General features: G+C 40.2%; 1 long non-coding RNA gene across 1 annotated transcript; it reads left to right on the forward strand.

Moving 5' to 3' along the window:
• The first annotated feature begins 4,659 nt into the window (after nucleotides 1–4,659).
• LOC140628299 (uncharacterized) lies at nucleotides 4,660–18,587 on the forward strand. The gene is made up of 3 exons (XR_012026602.1): nucleotides 4,660–5,100; nucleotides 6,299–6,409; nucleotides 18,390–18,587. It is a non-coding gene; the product is annotated as an uncharacterized lncRNA (long non-coding RNA).
• The last annotated feature ends 230 nt before the right edge of the window (nucleotides 18,588–18,817 follow it).

The following is an 18,817-nucleotide window of genomic DNA, read 5'->3' on the forward strand; positions in this document are numbered from 1 at the left end:
GAGCACTTTGAGGAACTTGGTATTTATAGGCATTTTGAGGAAAAGATGTGTGGGAATAAGATTTCTGGGATAGATTTAAAACTGATTACTATTCTGCAGGGCAATAAAACCACAACCTCTGAGGTTATCTTTCCTATTGGTTAGAAGTTTATGAATTAACATGTAACTTCAGAGCATCTAAATCCTCGTCAAGTAAAAAACAGAAAGTCAAACACAAGAGCATTCCCCGTGTAATGAAGTAAGTCTTAGGTAGGCAGGTTAGTGCCCCAGTAAGATTTTGAAAGATCGTGCCACAGCCCATTTTGCCTTATTTAAAGTCTGGGGATAGTTTTCTTAATATTATAGTTACCCTCATTTTACCAACGAGGATGCTTAGAGATATTAAATAACATGATAGAGGAATCACAGTAGAGACAGATTGAGATTGAAGCCCATGTTTTTCTGACACTGAAACCTACAACCTTATACTAGTTGAAACCCATTTTGACCCATGTTATAAAATTCTGTGTGTGTGTCTGTGTCTGTGTACACATACATGTGGAGAGAGGATTTGGAAATTGGCATTCTAACCTGGATATTTTGGGGGCTTTTACTGGCAAAGCTTATTCAGATGATACTAACATTTTGACCATTATTTCCTTTTTTGAAAAAAGAAAAGTCTCATCCCTTGCCCAAGAAAACATCTATCATTAAAGAAGAAGTCTAATCTATTGGTTTCTTAGGAATGGGGGGTAGGGCTTGCACTGAACCATCACACATATTATCCTTGCCCTTGACCACCAGCACACATTTGAGAACTAGCTGGGTGGGAGGGTTAGACTTTGAAGTTCAGAAACAGGCTTTCCCCGGTACAAAGCAAAATGTGTTCATGCAGAGTCTAAATCCATGAACCCCAGTCTCTAATCAACTCAGCTACCCAGCTTCAATCCAAGAGAGTTAATACATGCCTTTTAGGTATAATTTGAGTGAAGACAGTCTGAAATCTATTGGGTTTCAGAGGGAGGGAGAGAGAGAGAACGAGAGATTACATTAATTGAAGGCAAAGTGAAATTTTGTACCCATTAGGAGGACCAGGGGCCAGATTGAAAGGTTAAAATGTGAGGATGGAAGGTAGGAGGGAGTGTGTGGATATGGGAATTTGGCAGTGTGGGCTGACCCTGCTCCCCTCCTCAGCACTCCCACCTCTAATCTGTTCCCTCCCCCCTTGAACCAGGCAGCTGCCAAGAGGAAGGTGACCAGGGTAGGTGAGGCCTTGGGCTCTGCTGGGGTGCTCGGGAGTCAGAGAGACGTGAGCTGGACTACTGCGTGGAGGGGGTCACCTAATGATGACCAGAGGCTAGCAGAGGGCAGCAAATCCCAGCTAGGTTTGCAGGATGGATGACAGTCCCACCTGAGTGTGCTCAGTGTCCGTGATCCCATGAACAGTAGAAGATGAAAAGCATAAAAACTAACAGTGGTCACGTGGCCAAGTTGTAGAAATGAGGATGGCAATGGACATGTTTTCTTCCTCTTGTGATATGGATGTGTCTGTATATATAATTTGTTCTTCTTCCTTCTACCTATTATGTCATGTAAAGGAGCGAGTTATACCTATACCTCCATCCTTACATTGTAAAAGAGTAATGAGCTATTGTGACTAAAGTAGAAAACAACAGCCATCAACCATTTATGCACAAAATAATAAATCGGACTTTGTAGCTCCAGTTTGCGGTGTGGGATGTATGGGGAATAGTTGATTCAAGTAAGACAGGAGCAGTATGTTGTTTACTTATTTGGAAGGTAAAAATGGGTGAAAGGAGAGTGTTGAGACACTGCACTGACAAAGGGGTGGAATGTGCTGGATGATCCATTGTCAAGTAGGCATCAACAGCACCCCTTCTGAGATGTCTTCTGGATTCCTGAAGAGAAGTGGGGTGCTGCCTCTCTGACAGTCCCTGTCCTTGTCCTGTCCCACGTCCAGGTTGCTGGGGTGGTAATGTCGGCTATTTTTCAGTCTAAAGAGAAGTAGAAGCTGGTAGGCTCAGGGGTACTTGCAGCTGGACATTGGACAGGCAGGAGGCTCACAGCGGCTTTGCAGGGGGAGATAGAGAACAAATTCCTTGGCTGGTGCAGTCTGAGACAGTCGATGTAATGTTTCTCATTCTCACAAATTGGAGCAGATTTCTGTAGAGCTTTGGATAAGCAGCCACATTTTTATGCCAGGCTGAGATATATTCACTGTCTGCCTTCCTGGCCTTTGCTAGCAACTATCTTGACCCGAGTGTCCCAATGTATTCCAACAATGACATGAGCCCTAATTAATATCTTAAATTCTTTATTCCTGGAATGTTTAGGATGACTTTATTTTCTTGACTGAATCTAAACTTATGCCAATAAGTTTGATAAAATATTTGCATCTCAGTGCATTTAAGGAAAATGCTATTGGCAGGCAAAACCCGTAAGATCCACACAGGAATCGGAGGTCCTGCTAAGTGCATTTTAAAATGTAGAGAATTAAGAAACCCTATAATTTTCAATTTGACCTTGAGATCAGCATATTTCCTTATTTTTCAGACTGTTGGAGAGCCATCTACTTATTATTTCAGGGGTCAACAAACTATGGCCTGTGAGTCAAATGCAGCTCGTCACCTTGCTTTAATAAATACAGTTTGATTGAAATACAACTACGCCCATTGGTTTACATACTGCCGATGACCACGTTCACCACAGTGGCAGAGTTGGATTATTGCAAGAGAGACCCTGTGGCCCACAAGGCCAAGCATATTTGCTCTTTAGCTTTTTACAGTAAAACTTTGCTGACCTCTGTATTATCCCCATTCCTACTTCCTTCAAAAAGGAAAGCTTTTTTCTCTGTCATCATCAACTTGGCTCACTCAGTGGGATTAGACTAAAATACTAAGGCTTTGGCAGAGCCAATTTCGGATGCCCGAAAGAGCCTTTTAGCTGTCTGCAAGTACCCACTTACCAACACTTCTAACTTGGCACGGCAGCATGTCATTTTTAATTAGGTGAATTCCTTTTTAATCATTTTGGCTACCTTTGCGGTGTTTTGCTCTCTGCATTGCTCAAGGTAGACAAATCTGCTGTTCCCATGGTTGCGCGGTTCCCACAAGCCCAGTCCCAACGTGGACCTCCCTGAGGAACAGCTCTGCTCTCTCATTGGACTTGGGAGTGTTGCAAATGGGGGTGGTGCTCACTTCTGTTACTATCTTTGAATATGGAAAAGAAAAGCTTAGAAATAACGGTGGAGCCTTTTTCATCCTAAATTCAACATTTTGGAATTTGTTGAGCGATTTGATACATTACTAGAAATGTTGAGGAATTGTGATTAAAATGCCTTAGAAGCAAAACTTTCCTCAGTGAGTCTGTTTGATCTATTATTTTTTATCACTTGGGTATGCTAATCTTCTCTCTTCATTAGTAACAAAATGGAACTTGTCCTCCCCTCTAAACAGTTGGATTTGAAAAGAAGCTCTGCAGAGGTATAGTTTAGGCCATGTAATAGCTGGGTTATGACATTCAGAGAGGATTCTTCAGCTTTTGGTTATGATATTGCGTCTGCTATAATCCAGTGAGTCTGCAAATGCATAAGATAATGACCCCATTGATAAATATTATCCATCCATGTGCACATGTCATTCATTAAGGCAGCCCCTGTTGGTTTAATTCATTAAAAAAGTATGTGTGTAGATATGTGTATGTACGTATGTATGTATTTGGATCCTACTGTAGGCTGGTCCCTGCTTTAGTTTTTGGGCATATGAGGACAGGAGATAAATAATGAGAGAAAGGAAAGTTCTGGAAACCTCTCACTCATCTTGTTTTGGAGAAGTAGCTCAGTTATACAAACCCTGTATTTGTGGCTATGAAACTGATGGCTCTACTGTGGTTCCAGCAGGCAGCCTCCTCCACACTTATTCCTGGCTTGTGTCCTCTTGCTGTGTTAGCTTTGCTCACAGAGTAACCAAAAAAAAAAAAAAAAAAAAAAAAAAAGGAGGATCATTTTAAATGGATGTTTTTGTGAAGAGTCAACTATAAAGTTTGTATTGGACCGGAGTTAATACGGAGCAGCAGGAAGCCTCTTGCACTCCCCCTTCCAACTCCATAGTCTGATATTTATTCTTCTTGACAGGAAGATAGACTGCCAACTTTGTTTTTAATTATTTGAATAAAATTATATACATCATTCTCCCTTTTCTTGTGCCTCTCTCTGAAATCCCATCTTCTGTGTAGCTGATGCTGATGAAATTGCCGGTTTTGGCATTAGTGCTTCTGTCAGCCAAGTGAGATGAACTGAGTTAATATCCACACCCTGAAATGAAGCCAGGAACATTTACCCCCGGGTTCTCCCTCTCTCTCTTGCTCTCTACCTCCCCTCCGCTCTTTACCTGCCACCCTGCAGACATACCGCACGTCTCCACGCATCTACCCTGGCACCTGAATAAACATTTTCAAAACATTTTCTAATTCCCCCTTCCCACATCCTCTTTTCATTCTTTTCTTTTTTTTCTTTTCTTTCCTTTCCCACTCTTTCTTTCTTTCTCAAAATGATTGGGCCCTCCTTTTTTGTATTCTAGTATAAACATGGAACAAATGTGTAGTTCATCGTAATGGACATCTGTTACATGAATAGTGGCGAGCTCGTATCTTCCAGATTAATCACTGTTTCTATTCATTTGGAATTAGCAACCTGTGACTTCAAGTGACTCCCTGCTGAAACAGAACACACATTCTTCTCACAGATGTATAGAAGTAGGAATAAATCTGCAATTTGGCAAGTGCTCCAGATGCAGAACACAGTGCATGCTTATAATAAGAAAATATAATAACTGTCTTAGACTCATACATGGTAACTCTGACAAAGAGGAATTTATATAGTCGAAACTTCTTGAAAACAGCCTCACCTGCATAAGTGTTTTCTGAGCTCTGGCCCCGAGGGCCTCGAGTTTCCTGACAAAGTTTTCTCCTGTTATTTGTCCCCCTTGGAGACTCGAAATTCTTCATCACTTAGAAGCAAGATAGAAATTTGGAGGCCATGAAGCATAACGGAATTATCGTCTGTAAGAGCCAGGGTCTTACTGGCTACCCTTCTTTGTCAAGGTATGTTTTCAGAAAGAGTGCATTTCTGTGTGTTAGGACTGTAGATCCAAGACATCTATCATGTACGGACCATTGAGTAGAAGTCTGTAGAAGCTAATGATTCACAGTTGTATCCCACTGTACTTTTACACAGAATATTGCCCTCAAACCCGAATAAGGAGTGTACAGCACAAAGTATTTGTTGAATTCATTTGTGCTATGAACAATGCTAGATTTTACAATGAGGCCATTCTTTCATTTAGCAATTCTTTATTGATCCTGTCTTATCAGAACCTACTGGTCCAGTCCTGATGCTGTTCTAATTTGGGGTATGAAGACATGAATGTTTTTTCTTAAAAACAGTTGTCTAAATGAAGGAACTATATGTGTGTACGCATGAGGCCAATACTGTGATAAAGCCTTTGATAGGCATCTGCACAGCAGAAGGGTCAGTCTCCCTTCAGTGGGCTATAGGCAGCAAGAAGAAATTCAGAAAAGACTAGAGGGGGAAGATGGTATCTTAGCAGAGTCTTGAAAGAGTTATTTATCTGGGGCCTTGGGGAGAGTATTGGATGTAGGGTGGGGACAGAGTGGGAATGTTACTGATTGTCTTCCTTAGGTTGCATCCTGTTTCTATTATGCTTCCAGAAACAAACTTAAAGTGTAAGAAATGTTAGTAGAAAAATTACACAGTAGGGTCAGGGTTTGAGAGGAAGAGTTAAGGGACAGTTTAGGCCACTAATAGTTCTTATAATCTGATGGTGAGAGAACATCAAGTAGTCCACCTCTGGTTTCCTATAATTGACTATGCTGAGGGTAGACAAGATAATAAGAAAATCATAGATCAAAAATGGTCAAATAGTGGGGTACCTGACTGGCTCAGTTGGCAGATCATGCAACTCTTGATCTCGAGGGTTCTAAGTTTGAGCCCTACGTTGGGTATAGAGATTACTTCAAAGTAAAACCTTGAAAAAACATTTTTTAAATGGTAAAATATTGGTAATTCCATAAGGTTCAGTCTGATAGGTATAAAATGTACATGGTACAAAAATGCCAAAGCACAAAGGACAGGGAAAAGTATGTCTCAGTCCTTTCCTCCTCCCTGCTTATCCATTTCTCTCTTCAGAGAAGACCACTGCTAGAGTTCTTCCAAGATATATTCTTGCCATGTTCAAGCATTCCCATAATGTAACATGTTGTTAAAATGGGGCTCTTCCAGGGCCAATTTTGGCTGAGGAATGAAGACAGTGGCCACTGCATTCCAGGATACCACCAGGACAGTAATTCTCCATTGACCATGGAAAACCTAAAGAGAGGAGTCACTGACATGGTAGGTAAGAGTTAAGAGGAGTTTGTGTGTGAGGGAGGAGGGCTTCTTGGAGGAAGTGACACTGAGAGTCCCACCACTCCTTACCCTCCAGAACGAGGGCAGGGGGACTCCTATCCCTAATGCCTGGCCTACTGAGGGGAGCATCTGTGGAACCAAGCTGAGACATGTGAGGTCTGTTCCTTGCATCTGAGGAGCCAAGAGGGCTGGTGCCTGACTCATCTGATGAAGCCCAAGTGGCCTATGATCAGAGGGAGGGGGCTCTATCTGGAAGGGCTCCCTCCAGAGCTGCATGGATTCAGAGACCATATGTGGGGTTTGTGATGGGAATATTGGCCCACAGTTGTTCTAACAGGGATCTTGTAGCAGGGTATTGCAAGTTGGTTTCTCCTTGAAGCATAGCACGAGGAATCTAATGTGCACATGTCTAAAAGAGGTCAGTGCCTGGGAAGGGGAAAATAAGGAAAGAAGATTGGGTAGAGGGAGAAGTTGGGCCCCAGCGTGGGCCAGATCAGCCTTGGCCATCCCCATGGACATCTCTGGCATAAAATGGCCCATCATAATGGTCCCACTGGGGTTCCAAATAGCATGGATTTTATACCTTTACTTTGACCAACCCTCATTGGGTGTAGGCTACCCTGGGAAGGATGTGACCTTGACTTTGGTGGCTCTCTGCTACTAAGCTGCAGCCAGCCAAAGGCTGTCTACCTGCATCACTCCCCTTAGCTGGGGCAACAAGCCCTTCCTGGAAGGGGGACCTGGATAACACATGTCAATGCCCATCACACAGGGCCAGGGTACCTCAGCATTAGCTCCAGCTGGTGGCAGGAGCTAAGAGGGGACTGGGATCAGTGAGTCAGCGGATAGGCCTTGGATATTTAAGCCTTGGGAGAAAAAGACCCTGGTGTCAAAGTTTCTGTGGTTTATTTTGTTGCTTAGAGATGGATGCTTGACTCCCCTTTGAGGATGATTGCTCTTTAGTTCTGGGGAAGAAAAATGACCAAAGCAGACCTTTTGGTTTTGCCAAAGAGAAACCGTAACTCTAAGTCATCTGCATAATTCTTCATTGTTGGCCAGAGTCATACCCTCACAGGAGGGGGGGCCTGGGGCTGGTGATGAAAGATGAACTGATGTTTCCTCTCTCTGTGTCCCAGGAGAGCTTGGGGGTGGGGGGGGAGAATGATCAAAAACCCTCCCAGGGTGAGTGGATAGTGGGAGGTGGGCTCTACTCTGCAACATGGTGGGCACCGGGAGCCCATGTTTTGTCTTTGACATTTGCTTTTCTGCATTACGGTCCTCTCTTTTAGCCTTATGTGGTCAGTAAAATTCCATCAAATTATATAATAACTTATATATTCATTAAGCTATATGTATATTATTAACTTACATGGCTTCGGTAGTGCTCTGTGAAACTAAAGTGTTGGGGGCTGGGGCCCGCATCCCTGCTGGGGGCAGGGCTCTGGGAAGAGTTCCTGGGGCCTACTGGAGAAGTCTGGGAGACAGTAAGCACCAAGGTTCCATAGCCACAGGGCACTTGGGTGAACTGAAGGAATAGTCTAGTCTAGTCCCATTAGGAATCTCCATATCAGACATACTTGGGTTGGAGAAAATACCATGGCACCAGCTGGGGGATTCACCACTATTACAAGGACATAAAAGGGAAGTACCACCAGGAAGGAGGAGCACTTGGCACATCTGAACATTAGTGCTGGGGGGACTCTAGTGGTTTGTCTCCACACCATCTTACCCAGCCACTGCTTGGGTATCTGCAGTCATGCTCTTGTACTGTTGGATGGGGCCACGTACTTGAAAATGACGAACTTAAATTAACTTAAATTCAGATTCCCTTATCTGCCTCTTCCTAGCTGTCTGTTTATTCTCCTCCCTTCTGTACTTTTCAGTTAAGCATTGCTTTGATCAAGAAGCATGGTGTACAGTAGTAGAAGCGTTGCTCTGGAGTCATGAAAACTCCTATTCAACATTGACTACTTCCTATGGCCACAGGCGCTGGCACAAATCACTTCACTTCCCCCAGACTGAGTTTCTATAGTTATTACTTGTCAACTTGGCTGTAACTCTGTTTGCTGCTCAGATTGTCATAGATTTGACTGGTAGGGGCCTCTTTATACTGCTTCCAGTGTCCTTTTAAAATGGCTTTATCTCTGAGATCTTCTTTGATTTCTGACTACTACATGTCTCAGGCTCATCTTGTATCTTCTCTGCTGTGGAACCAAATCTAGAATTGGCTGTTTTCCCAGGAAACTATGATACCCTTCGGTGGGGATTCAAATTGGAGGCCAAAGTCTAGGGGCTTGGTCATCTATCTCTACTGGTCATTTTAGTTAGCATTATGCAACTATGTAAATAGAATGAGTGTGTTTGTGTATCAATCAGAAGACTATTGATGATTTATTGGTAAATGAGAAAAGCAAATTGTGTAGTAATAAAATACTATTTTGAAAAAAGGTTGAAAGGAAATAGGCACATAGTACAATGAGCCTAAGAAAGATGTAGAAAGATATGTAGAAACTGCTAACAAAACTGTGGGATTTGGGAAGAGTTAGAATGTTATTTTTGTTTGTATAGCTTGGTATGATATGATTTCCTACAATGATAATGTATTATTTTATATTCTGAGATCTGTTGAAATAATTTAAATCACACACACAAATAATGGGGGAATGCATTCAGACCTACAAAAAAAAACTTTATTCCATTTTATTTTGTCCACCATAAGCTTTATGCATTGCTACAAATAATCTCTGGGGCTCTCTCACGCGGAAACATTCCTGATGGAACCTGTAACAGAGCTGCATTCTTAGATTTATGTAAATCACAATAGCATTGGAGAGCCTTGTTGCAAATATATGTAACTATCTGGTTAAAAGACACCACATTGTAGTCCAATGACAATTACTGTTTCAGTCACATAAGAAAATGTTATTTATACATATTTTCATATCTCCTCATTCAAGTAAAAATTGATTGTTGTCAGATTCTTAAGTGAGTGTACAGGTCCTCTCTTTTTCTCTCATGTCTGGTCTAAGGACATCTCAGTTTTACTTTTGACCTCTGTGAAATGCCAGAAGGAGGGGTCAGTAGCTAATTCAGCATCTATGAGTTGGTGATCCAATGTAGCCACACTAGGTAACTCAACTAAAATGTTCCCTGCCACTCCTCCTGGATCTCATTCAGGCTGCTGGACAACGGTGGCAGGAGTGTGATTTATTCTCAGCTTAAAGGTTACTCCTCCCTTTCCTCTTTCTTTTTCGTCCTGTGATAGATTGCCAAGGCTTCTCAGCAGTACAGAGGAAAACAGGCACACCATGATGAGGAGACTGTGGCCAATTTCTTATAGAAAATAGGCTTTAAACCCAGTATAAGTATTTTATTGAGAAATTAAAGTTTGTAGATGCTTTGAATTTTTATTAACAAGTTTTAAATGCTGTATTTATGAAGACGCTAACAAGCACTTAATTAGGATCTAAAACAATAAACATTAAATCTCCAACAATTTAAATGTAAATAATTGAGTAATAGTAATGATATAGGATTAAAGGGATATAGTTCTAGAACATTTTTTCAATGCTCTTGTAGTTAATATTTTAGAAAAGGTATTTTGGGGGATCCCTGGGTGGCGCAGCAGTTTGGCGCCTGCCTTTGGCCCAGGGCGCGATCCTGGAGACCCGGGATCGAATCCCACGTCGGGCTCCCGGTGCATGGAGCCTGCTTCTCCCTCTGCCTGTGTCTCTGCCTCTCTTTCTCTCTCTCTGTGTGACTATCATAAATAAATAAAAATTAAAAAAAAGAAAAGGTATTTTGTCTGATATAGTTATATGTTCTGTGTATCCTCAGTGAACATTTAGTTGGTGTGTTAATACAGTTCCCTTAGTGATGATTTTGCCAGCTTCTTTTGGTCAGAGGTAGCATAGCATAGTGAAAACTGCACAGGCTGTGGTGTTAGGTCTGGGTTTGAATACAGCCTTGGTTAAATTAGCCAACACTTCAGGGACTTGGCTTTCTCAGCTCTGAAATGCAGATGAAAACATTGTCTCAAGGGTTAAATTACATTACGTATAGAGGAACTAAAATGCCTGTTATTTTAATAAATGATAGCTATTAATATATTTAAGTAAACATTTTATAGCTCTGTATTTCTAAAGAGTGAGCTGGTGAATGGATGCGATGAACACCTGCATAAATGAGGAGGAGATAGGAAACTGTACAAAGAAAGTAAAGATGTGGGTTAGAGGGTATTATGCTAAGTGAAAGAAGTCAGTTAGAGAGAGACAAATACCATAGGATTTCATTCATATATGGAATTTAAGAAAGAAAACAAGCAAAGGAAGAGAGAGAGAACAAACCAAACAACAGACTCTGAACTACAGAGAACACACTGATGGTCACCACTGGCTCCACTAGGTGATGGGGAAGAAGGAGGGCACTTGTTATGATGAGCACAGGGTGACAAATGAAGTGCTGAATCACTATGTTTTATACCTGAAACTAATACAACGCTGTATGTTGACTAACTGAAATTAAAATAAAAACTCAGAAAAAGAATACTTCCTGTAATACGCTGAATTATTATAGCCTAACATTACAGAGAAAATGTCAGTATTTAAGTGAGCCTTCAAATTTATCACAGAACTGCATTGTATAATGAATCACTTATAACTATGGTTCATACTTTTACCAAAACAGAATAGATTTTCCTCGAGAAGATTCAGAGCAAACATATCCTTCTCAGAATTAATCATATTTCCTTCAGTCCAATTAAACTAATTGTTGCCAATTCACAGGAAATTTGGTTTGAAGAAAACGTTTATAATTTTGGGATATCATTCATTGGAACGCCACAAAAGTAGAACACAGATTAATAGAGAAACAGTTTCCAAACCAATGTCTGGGATTTTGTTTGGAATTATCCTCAAAACCCCAATTCTGGAGCTTAACTGGTAATATCAAATGACTTTCCATGTCAATTATTCCGCGTATCCCCTCCTCGTCCCTCCTTCTTGCTAAATAATGTTTCCTTCTAACTATGGTATTATTCATTCAACTGAACCCCCATGAATACGAAGCCAACTAAAACCCTCACATGGTGTCAGAGGTGGAAATATCAGCTCACATTTTTTATTGTGTTATAACGAGATATAGACTACACACTGTAGTCCATTCGTGTTGCATCGTTTTGGAAGGTCTTCTACACCACTGACACAGGCAGCCAATTGTGCCTTCCTGGAGTTGGAAATGTTACATATTTCAAGAAGCAGCTCTTTGTGCTAGTCTTTGAAATGCAAGCTCCTTTGTGTGCTGTTCTATCCCACCCCATTACTGGTATGAAGCTATATATTTCAAAAATGTCTTGCTTATGAATACCAGGCTGAGAAAGCACCCACGTAAGCATTTAGAAAGGAAAGAAGCAGACTAAACTGGATGAAGAGAAGCATAAATGAATTTTGGAAACCCTGTTTGTTTTTCCAAAGGCGATTCCTTGGTTCCTTTGCCACTCCCCTCCTCCCAATCCTTATGGAGCCATTTTTGAGCCAAAAAAAAGGGGTGGGGGGAAGAAGCATAGGAGAAAAATGATGTTTCATTTCAACTTTCATAATGTAGTATTCCTTTCTTATCTTTGTGTGTTTCTTTTCATGTTGAACAAATAGTTTGCTTCTCTTGTATTTTGCCTGATTTCTTTATGAGTTTGCATTTTTAGCATTTTGCCACTGTGGAAACATTTATAAAACAATTTAACCTATTACTGATGTTCAGATTTTGCCTGTCGCTACCACTGGTGTCTGCCAATTTCCTGTTGGGCATGCCTTCCCTTCTACTCCACACAATCAAATCCCTTCCCTTTTCTTGTCTGGCCTGAAGACTATTGCACTTCTAGGATTTTTATCACTCTTATTACTGATTTGGGGACCTTTCACAATTTTGTTGCCCACCACTCTTATTTCAGTACTTAAGAAAATTCTGCAATAAGTAACACCTTTAATCTTATAGACTATCTCTTTGCAAATGGATTCATTTCATTTCATTATATTATTTATTAATTTTTAATATTTTATTTTAAAAATATTTATTTCTTATACAATATTATTTATTTATTTACTTTTAATTTTATTTAAATTCAATTTGTCAACACTAGGTATAACACCTAGTGCTTCTCAGTGTTCATCACCCAGTTACCCTATCCCCCCACCCACCTCCCTTTCTGCAACCTGTTGTTTCCCAGAGTTAGGAGTCTCTCATGGTTTGTCCTCCTCTCTAATTTTTTGCCACTCAGTTTCCCCCCTTCCCTTATGGTCCCTTTCACTATTTCTTATATTCCACATATAAGTGAAACCATATGATAACTGTCTTTCTCCAATTGACTTATTTCATTCAGCATAATACCCTCCAGTTCCATCCACATCGATGTAAATGGTAGGTATTCATCCTTTTTGATGGCTAAATAATATTCCTGTGTGTGTGTGTGTGTGTGTGTGTGTGTGTGTGTGTGTGTGTGTATACACCACATTTTATTTATCCATTTATCTTTTGAAGGACAATTGTGGCTCCTTCCACAGTTTGGCTATTGTGGACATTGCTGCTATGAACATTGGGGTACAGGTGTTCCAGCGTTTCACTACATCTGTATCTTTGGAGTAAATGCCCAGTAGTGCAGTTGCTGGATTGTAGGGTAGCTCTATTTTTAACTTCTTGAGGAACCTCCATGCTGTTTTCCAGAGTGACTACACCAGCTTGTATTCCCACCAACAGTGTAAGAAGGTTCCCCTTTCTCCACATCCTCTCCAACATTTGTTGTTTTCTGTCTTATTAATTTTATCCATTCTCATCGATGTAAAGTGGTATCTCATTGTGGTTTTGAATTGTATTCCCTGATGGCAAGTGGTGTGGACCATTTTTTCATGTGCTTGTTGGCCGTGTGTAGGTCTTCTTTGGAGAAATGTCTGTTCATGTCTTCTGCCCATTTCTTGACTGGATTGTTTGTTTTTTGGGTGTTGAGTTTGATAAGTTCTTTATAGATCTTGGATACTAGCCCTTTATCTGATATGTCATTTGCAAATATCTTCTCCCATTCTGTAGGTTGCCTTTTAGTTTTGTTGACTGTTTCCTTTGCTGTGCAGAAGCTTTTTATCTTGATAAAATAGTTTTATCAAGTTTATCAACTATTGGTTCATTATTGCTTTTGTTTCCCTTGTCTTTATAGATGTGTCTTGCAAGAAATTGCCATGGCCAAGTTCAAAAGTTTGTTGCCCGTGTTCTCTAGGATTTTGATGGATTCTTGTCTTGAATTTTGATCTTTCAGCCATTTTGAGTTTATCTTTGTGTATGGTGTAAGAGAATTGTCCAGTTTCATTTTTTTGCATGTGGCTGTCCAATTTCCCAACACCATTTATTGAAGAGACTGTCTTTTTTACACTGGATATTCTTTCCTGCTTTGTTAAAGATTAGTTGCCCATAGAGTTGAAGGTCCATTGCTGGGCTCTCTATTCTGCTCCATTGATCTGTGTGTCTGTTTTTGTGCCAGTACCATACTGCCTTGATGATAACAGCTTTGTAATATAGCTTGAAGTCTGGCATTGTGATGCCACCAGCTTTAGTTTTCTCTTTCAACATTCCTCTGGGTATTCAGGGTCTTCTCTGGTTTCATTCAAATTTTAGGATTATTTGTTCCAGCTCGGGGGGAATGCAAGCTGGTATAGCCACTCTGGAAAAGAGTATGATGGTTCCTCAAGAAGTTACAAATAGAGCTACCCTATGACCCAGCAATTGCACTACTAGGTATTTATCCCAAAGACACAAATGTAGTGATCTGAAGGAGCACCTGCACCCCAGTGTTCATAGCAGCCATGTCCACAATTGCCAAATTATGGAAAGAGCCAAGATATCTATCAATAGATGAATGGGTAAGGAAGATGTGGTATACACACAATGGAATATGACTCAGCAATCAAAAGGAAGAATACTTACCATTTATATCGACGTGGATGGAAATGTAATAAGTCAATCAGAGAATGACAGTTACCATATGGTTTCATTCATATGTGTAACATAAGAAACAGCACAGAGGATCATAGGGGAAGGAAGGAAAACTAAATGGGAAGTCATCAGAGAGGGAAAAGAACCATGAGAGACTCTTAACTCTAAGAAGCAAACTGAGGGTTGCTGGAGGGGAGATAGATGGGGGGATGGGATCACTGGGTGATGGGCATTAAGGAGGGCATGTGATGTGATGAGCACTGGGAGTTATACACAACTGATAAATTATTGAACCGTATATCTGAAACAATAAGTATGTTAGATAATTGAATTTAAATAAAAAATAAAATAAACTTATGCAAAGATCAAAAGATCTAATGAAACGAAGAGAAACATCAAAGAAAAGAAGTTCTCTTTCTCTCCCAACCTTCTCTTTTGTCATGTAGGCTTTGCCAGTTCTATTACTAAAGGGCAGGGAAAATCAAGGCAGAAATCATTAGGTGTCCTTATAGGAAAGGAAGGGACTCCTAGTTCCTCTAAGGAGAGAGGGTGACTCTCTGAAAGGGAGCACCCTGCTCTCCAGATCAGTATAAATGCTTAAAATGTGAGAATTATTTTGGCCTTAGGATTTCGGATCATTTCTTTTTCTGTTTGGTAGTAGAATAAAAGAATTACTTTTGATATCCATCTTCTCATTGTGGACTCTTTATTTTTCTGTCCTCTTCAGCATGTTCCTCAATTCTCTTTAGCACATTAACCAGAGGAGAAATGTATCTGGAAAAAATTTAGTTGGAATAGACCTTGTATCAAGCAGTGAAATGAAATTAGGGGATTATGATTATTATGTTTATTCAAGCTATTACCAGCTCCTAATAACACACACATATACTCAACTCGAGTAAGATTTGACTGACTGCCCACAAACAGCAGAGGTTTGAATAAAATGTTTAGAACCTAACTGGATGTTAAGATCACATTGTTTTCCTTCCTGATTATATGCTGTTATGCCTGATTTAGGATTATTTCAGTTCCTGGCGATAGAAAGGCAATTCAAACCAGATAGAGAAAACATGGAATATATTGATTTCTGTAACTAAAAGAGAAAAGAATTAGTCCTGACTTCATGCATGATAGGATCCAGGGACTCATATGGTGTCATTAAGAGATATATACGTACATGTCTTTCTTTTTGTCTATCTAATCTTTTTTGTTTTTAATGGTCTTGGGGTTTATAATATTTTTTATTGTGATAAAATATATGTAACATAAAATATGCCATTTTAACCATATAATTCAATGGCATTCACTATATTAACATAAGTGTTGTACAGCCATCACCATTTTTTGTTTTGAAATCTTCATCATTCTAAACAGGATCTCTGTAACCAATCATTAAGCAGTAACTCCCCATTCCCCTCTCCTCCCAGCCCCTGAAACCTCTAATCTATGTCCTGTCTTCATCAACCTCTCTATTCTAGGTATTTCATGTAAGTGGAGTCATACAATACTTGTCCTTTGGTTTCTGGCTTATTTCAATTAGCATAAAGTTTATCCACGTCATAGCACATATCGGTATTTTATTTCTATTTATGGCTAAACAATATTTCATCAGAGGAATAGACCACATTTTGTTTAGGCATTCATCTGTTGGTGGACATTTGGATTGTTACCATCTTTTGGCTGTTGTGAATATTGCTGTGACAAACATTGATGTACAAATATCTGTTCGAGTACTTATTTTCCGTTCTTCTGGAATATACCTCAGAGTGGAATTTCTGTCTAATCTTGATTCCTCCTACCTCTCTGTGGCTTCACCCTCAGGTAGACAAAGGCAGTTTGTTACTTACTCCTCAAGTTCCCAAAAGATGGGAGAGATTTTCACTCCCATTGCCTATATTAACCCCTGAAGAGAAATTCATCTTTTAAGGTTTATTTATTTTAAAGAGAAAGAGAGCATGTGTGCATGAGTTGGGAGGAAGGGCAGAGGGAGAGACTTGTTAAGCAGACTCCCTGCTGAGCGGGGAGCCCAATGTGGGGCTCAATCCTATGAGATCATGACCGGAGCCGAAACCAAGAGTAAGAAGCTTAACTGACTGAGTCACCCAGGCGCTCCAACCCCTGAAGAGAAATTCTGATCATCCATATTCTTTTTTAAAATATTTTATTTATTTATTCATGAGAGACACAGAGAGAGAAAGAGCGAGGCAGAGACACAGGCAGAGGGAGAAGCAGGCTCCATGCAGGGAGCCTGATGTGGGACTCGATCCTGGATCTCCAGGATCACACCCTGGGCTGAAGGCGGTGCTAAACTGCTGAGCCACCCGGGCTGCCCTGATCATCCATATTCTGAACTCAACCTTTGGATGGGTCACTATACCAGGAAGAAGCTCCTTCATGACTATGTGACTAACAACCCACTGGGTTGGAGGGCAGTTCTCTATAGAAAAGGGATGCTCAGTGTCTAAAAATTTCTCGGTGCCGGTGGGCAGAGGTAAGGGATGTCCACTGCAATCTCATTCGTGGTATGGGCAGAAAACTCATCTTTGCTGTTTATCAGTGACCCTTGAATGAGAGAAATAATTTAAGGATGACACAGTTGGAGTTTTGACAAGAATGAGGGAAAACCAACTGTCAGTGTTACTGATTGGGATACCAATGCTATTGCCTCTTAGGAGAACATTTCGATGATATCTAGCATGGCTGAAAATGTGCAGACATTATGACCCAGCAGCTTGGCCTCTATTTGATCCCAGGAAAACTTCTTTCACTATAGCCTCTGGAAATGGGGGCAAGACTTTTCTTTGTGGCATTGTTTGTAATTGTGAAAGATGAAAAACCCCTGAAGGTTTCATCAGCTGGCTAAAAGATAAATTGTTCTGTGTTTATAGAATGGAATGTGATGCCACATTAAAAATGATATAGGTCTGTATGTATCAGAGTAGATAGGCTCGAAAGTATAACACTGGATGAAATCAAGTTGTGGTATCATAAGTGCTGAATTGATGGCATTTGTTTACATATCAGAAAACATACAAGACTGTATTCAGCATTTTTGAATACAATTTGGGATATATGTATATAAAATAAAAGTATAAAACCGCATACTGGACAAATTAAATAGTTACAGGCAAATGGAACAAGGGAAAAAATCAAAGAGAATTCAGTGTTGTCTATACTGTTCCTTTTTTTCATTTTTTAAAAAAGTTTTATGTATGTATGTATGTATGTAAGTAAGTAATCTCTATGCCCAATGTGAGGCTCAAACCTGTGACCCCAAAATCAAGAGTTACATGTTCCGCTGACTGAGCCAGCCAGGCCCCTTTTTTTTTTCATTTTAAAATTAGTTCAGTTAAAATGACTCAATGTGAACAATTGTTAATTTAGGCTGGTTGGTACTATATTGTTTTTTCTTCACTGTTCTATATTTTTTCAAACTTTTCACAATTAAAAAAGCACAGTGTTGGAGTTCAAATGGAAATCAGTTTTTTTCCTTTAATCTTCAAATTTAGGGGTATGTATGCAGATAGATGAAAAAGATAGATAGGTAGCATATTGTAATTTTTTTACTTGGTGTTTTTTTCCAAGTAATCATAAGAAGAGGCCCTTGCCAAAGTCTCCCTGCTGTGCTATACTGCTTCACGCCATTTTATGTCATTTCTGTGTTAGAGTACATTTTGTCCTTAATCTTCCCTGTGCCCCGGTATTCCCCTAACTAGCAAAATGCCCAGTGTGTTTCCCATTAACCTCAAAATTCCTACCAGGATTTAGTCTTAGAGCCCTGAAGTGCCTCCTATCATTTTAGCAAACAATCAGACTGCTCCCCAAACGTTAAAAGCTGGCAAAAATAAACTGCCCAAATCACTATTCCTAAGAGAAGAAAGTCCTGGGAGGTGAAGATAGATTTCAGAAACCCTATTCATACCATGAGGGAAAAGTCATTAAATAATTGTGCTTGAGGCAGTTGGTGACAGCCGTGTCTCTTTAACTTTTGCAGAAACGCTAACAGAAAGATTTGCAACATCTTGCTCGATTCTGAAGTGGTTAAAATTTTATAATAGGAACTTTAATGACAAGAAAAAGAGTCGCAGAAAGAGCATTGCTCACTGAGCACTTGACATCACGGCGCGGGAATGAGGATTGTCTTACACAATGGAATGCGCTCTATCCCTCCTCCGAGAGGGAATTTGGCTTGGTATGCAAATTAAAATATTGTTTTGAAAAATCTGTTGCATCAAATGACAGAAACATTTTTTTTCTAATCCGGCTCTTCGGCGCATTGTTGGCAGAGCAGTTGACAGCAGGCTCATGGAGCCGGTTCGTCTGGGCCATGCTCTTGGACTTTGTAATGGAGCCCAATCAAGCAGAATTGTCCTTTGGCAAAGATGCAAAAGAGCCCTAAATTCTTGAGGTCTCTGTTTAAAT

This window comes from Canis lupus, chromosome X (genome assembly GCF_048164855.1).
Source record: "Canis lupus baileyi chromosome X, mCanLup2.hap1, whole genome shotgun sequence".
Lineage (NCBI taxonomy): Eukaryota > Metazoa > Chordata > Mammalia > Carnivora > Canidae > Canis > Canis lupus.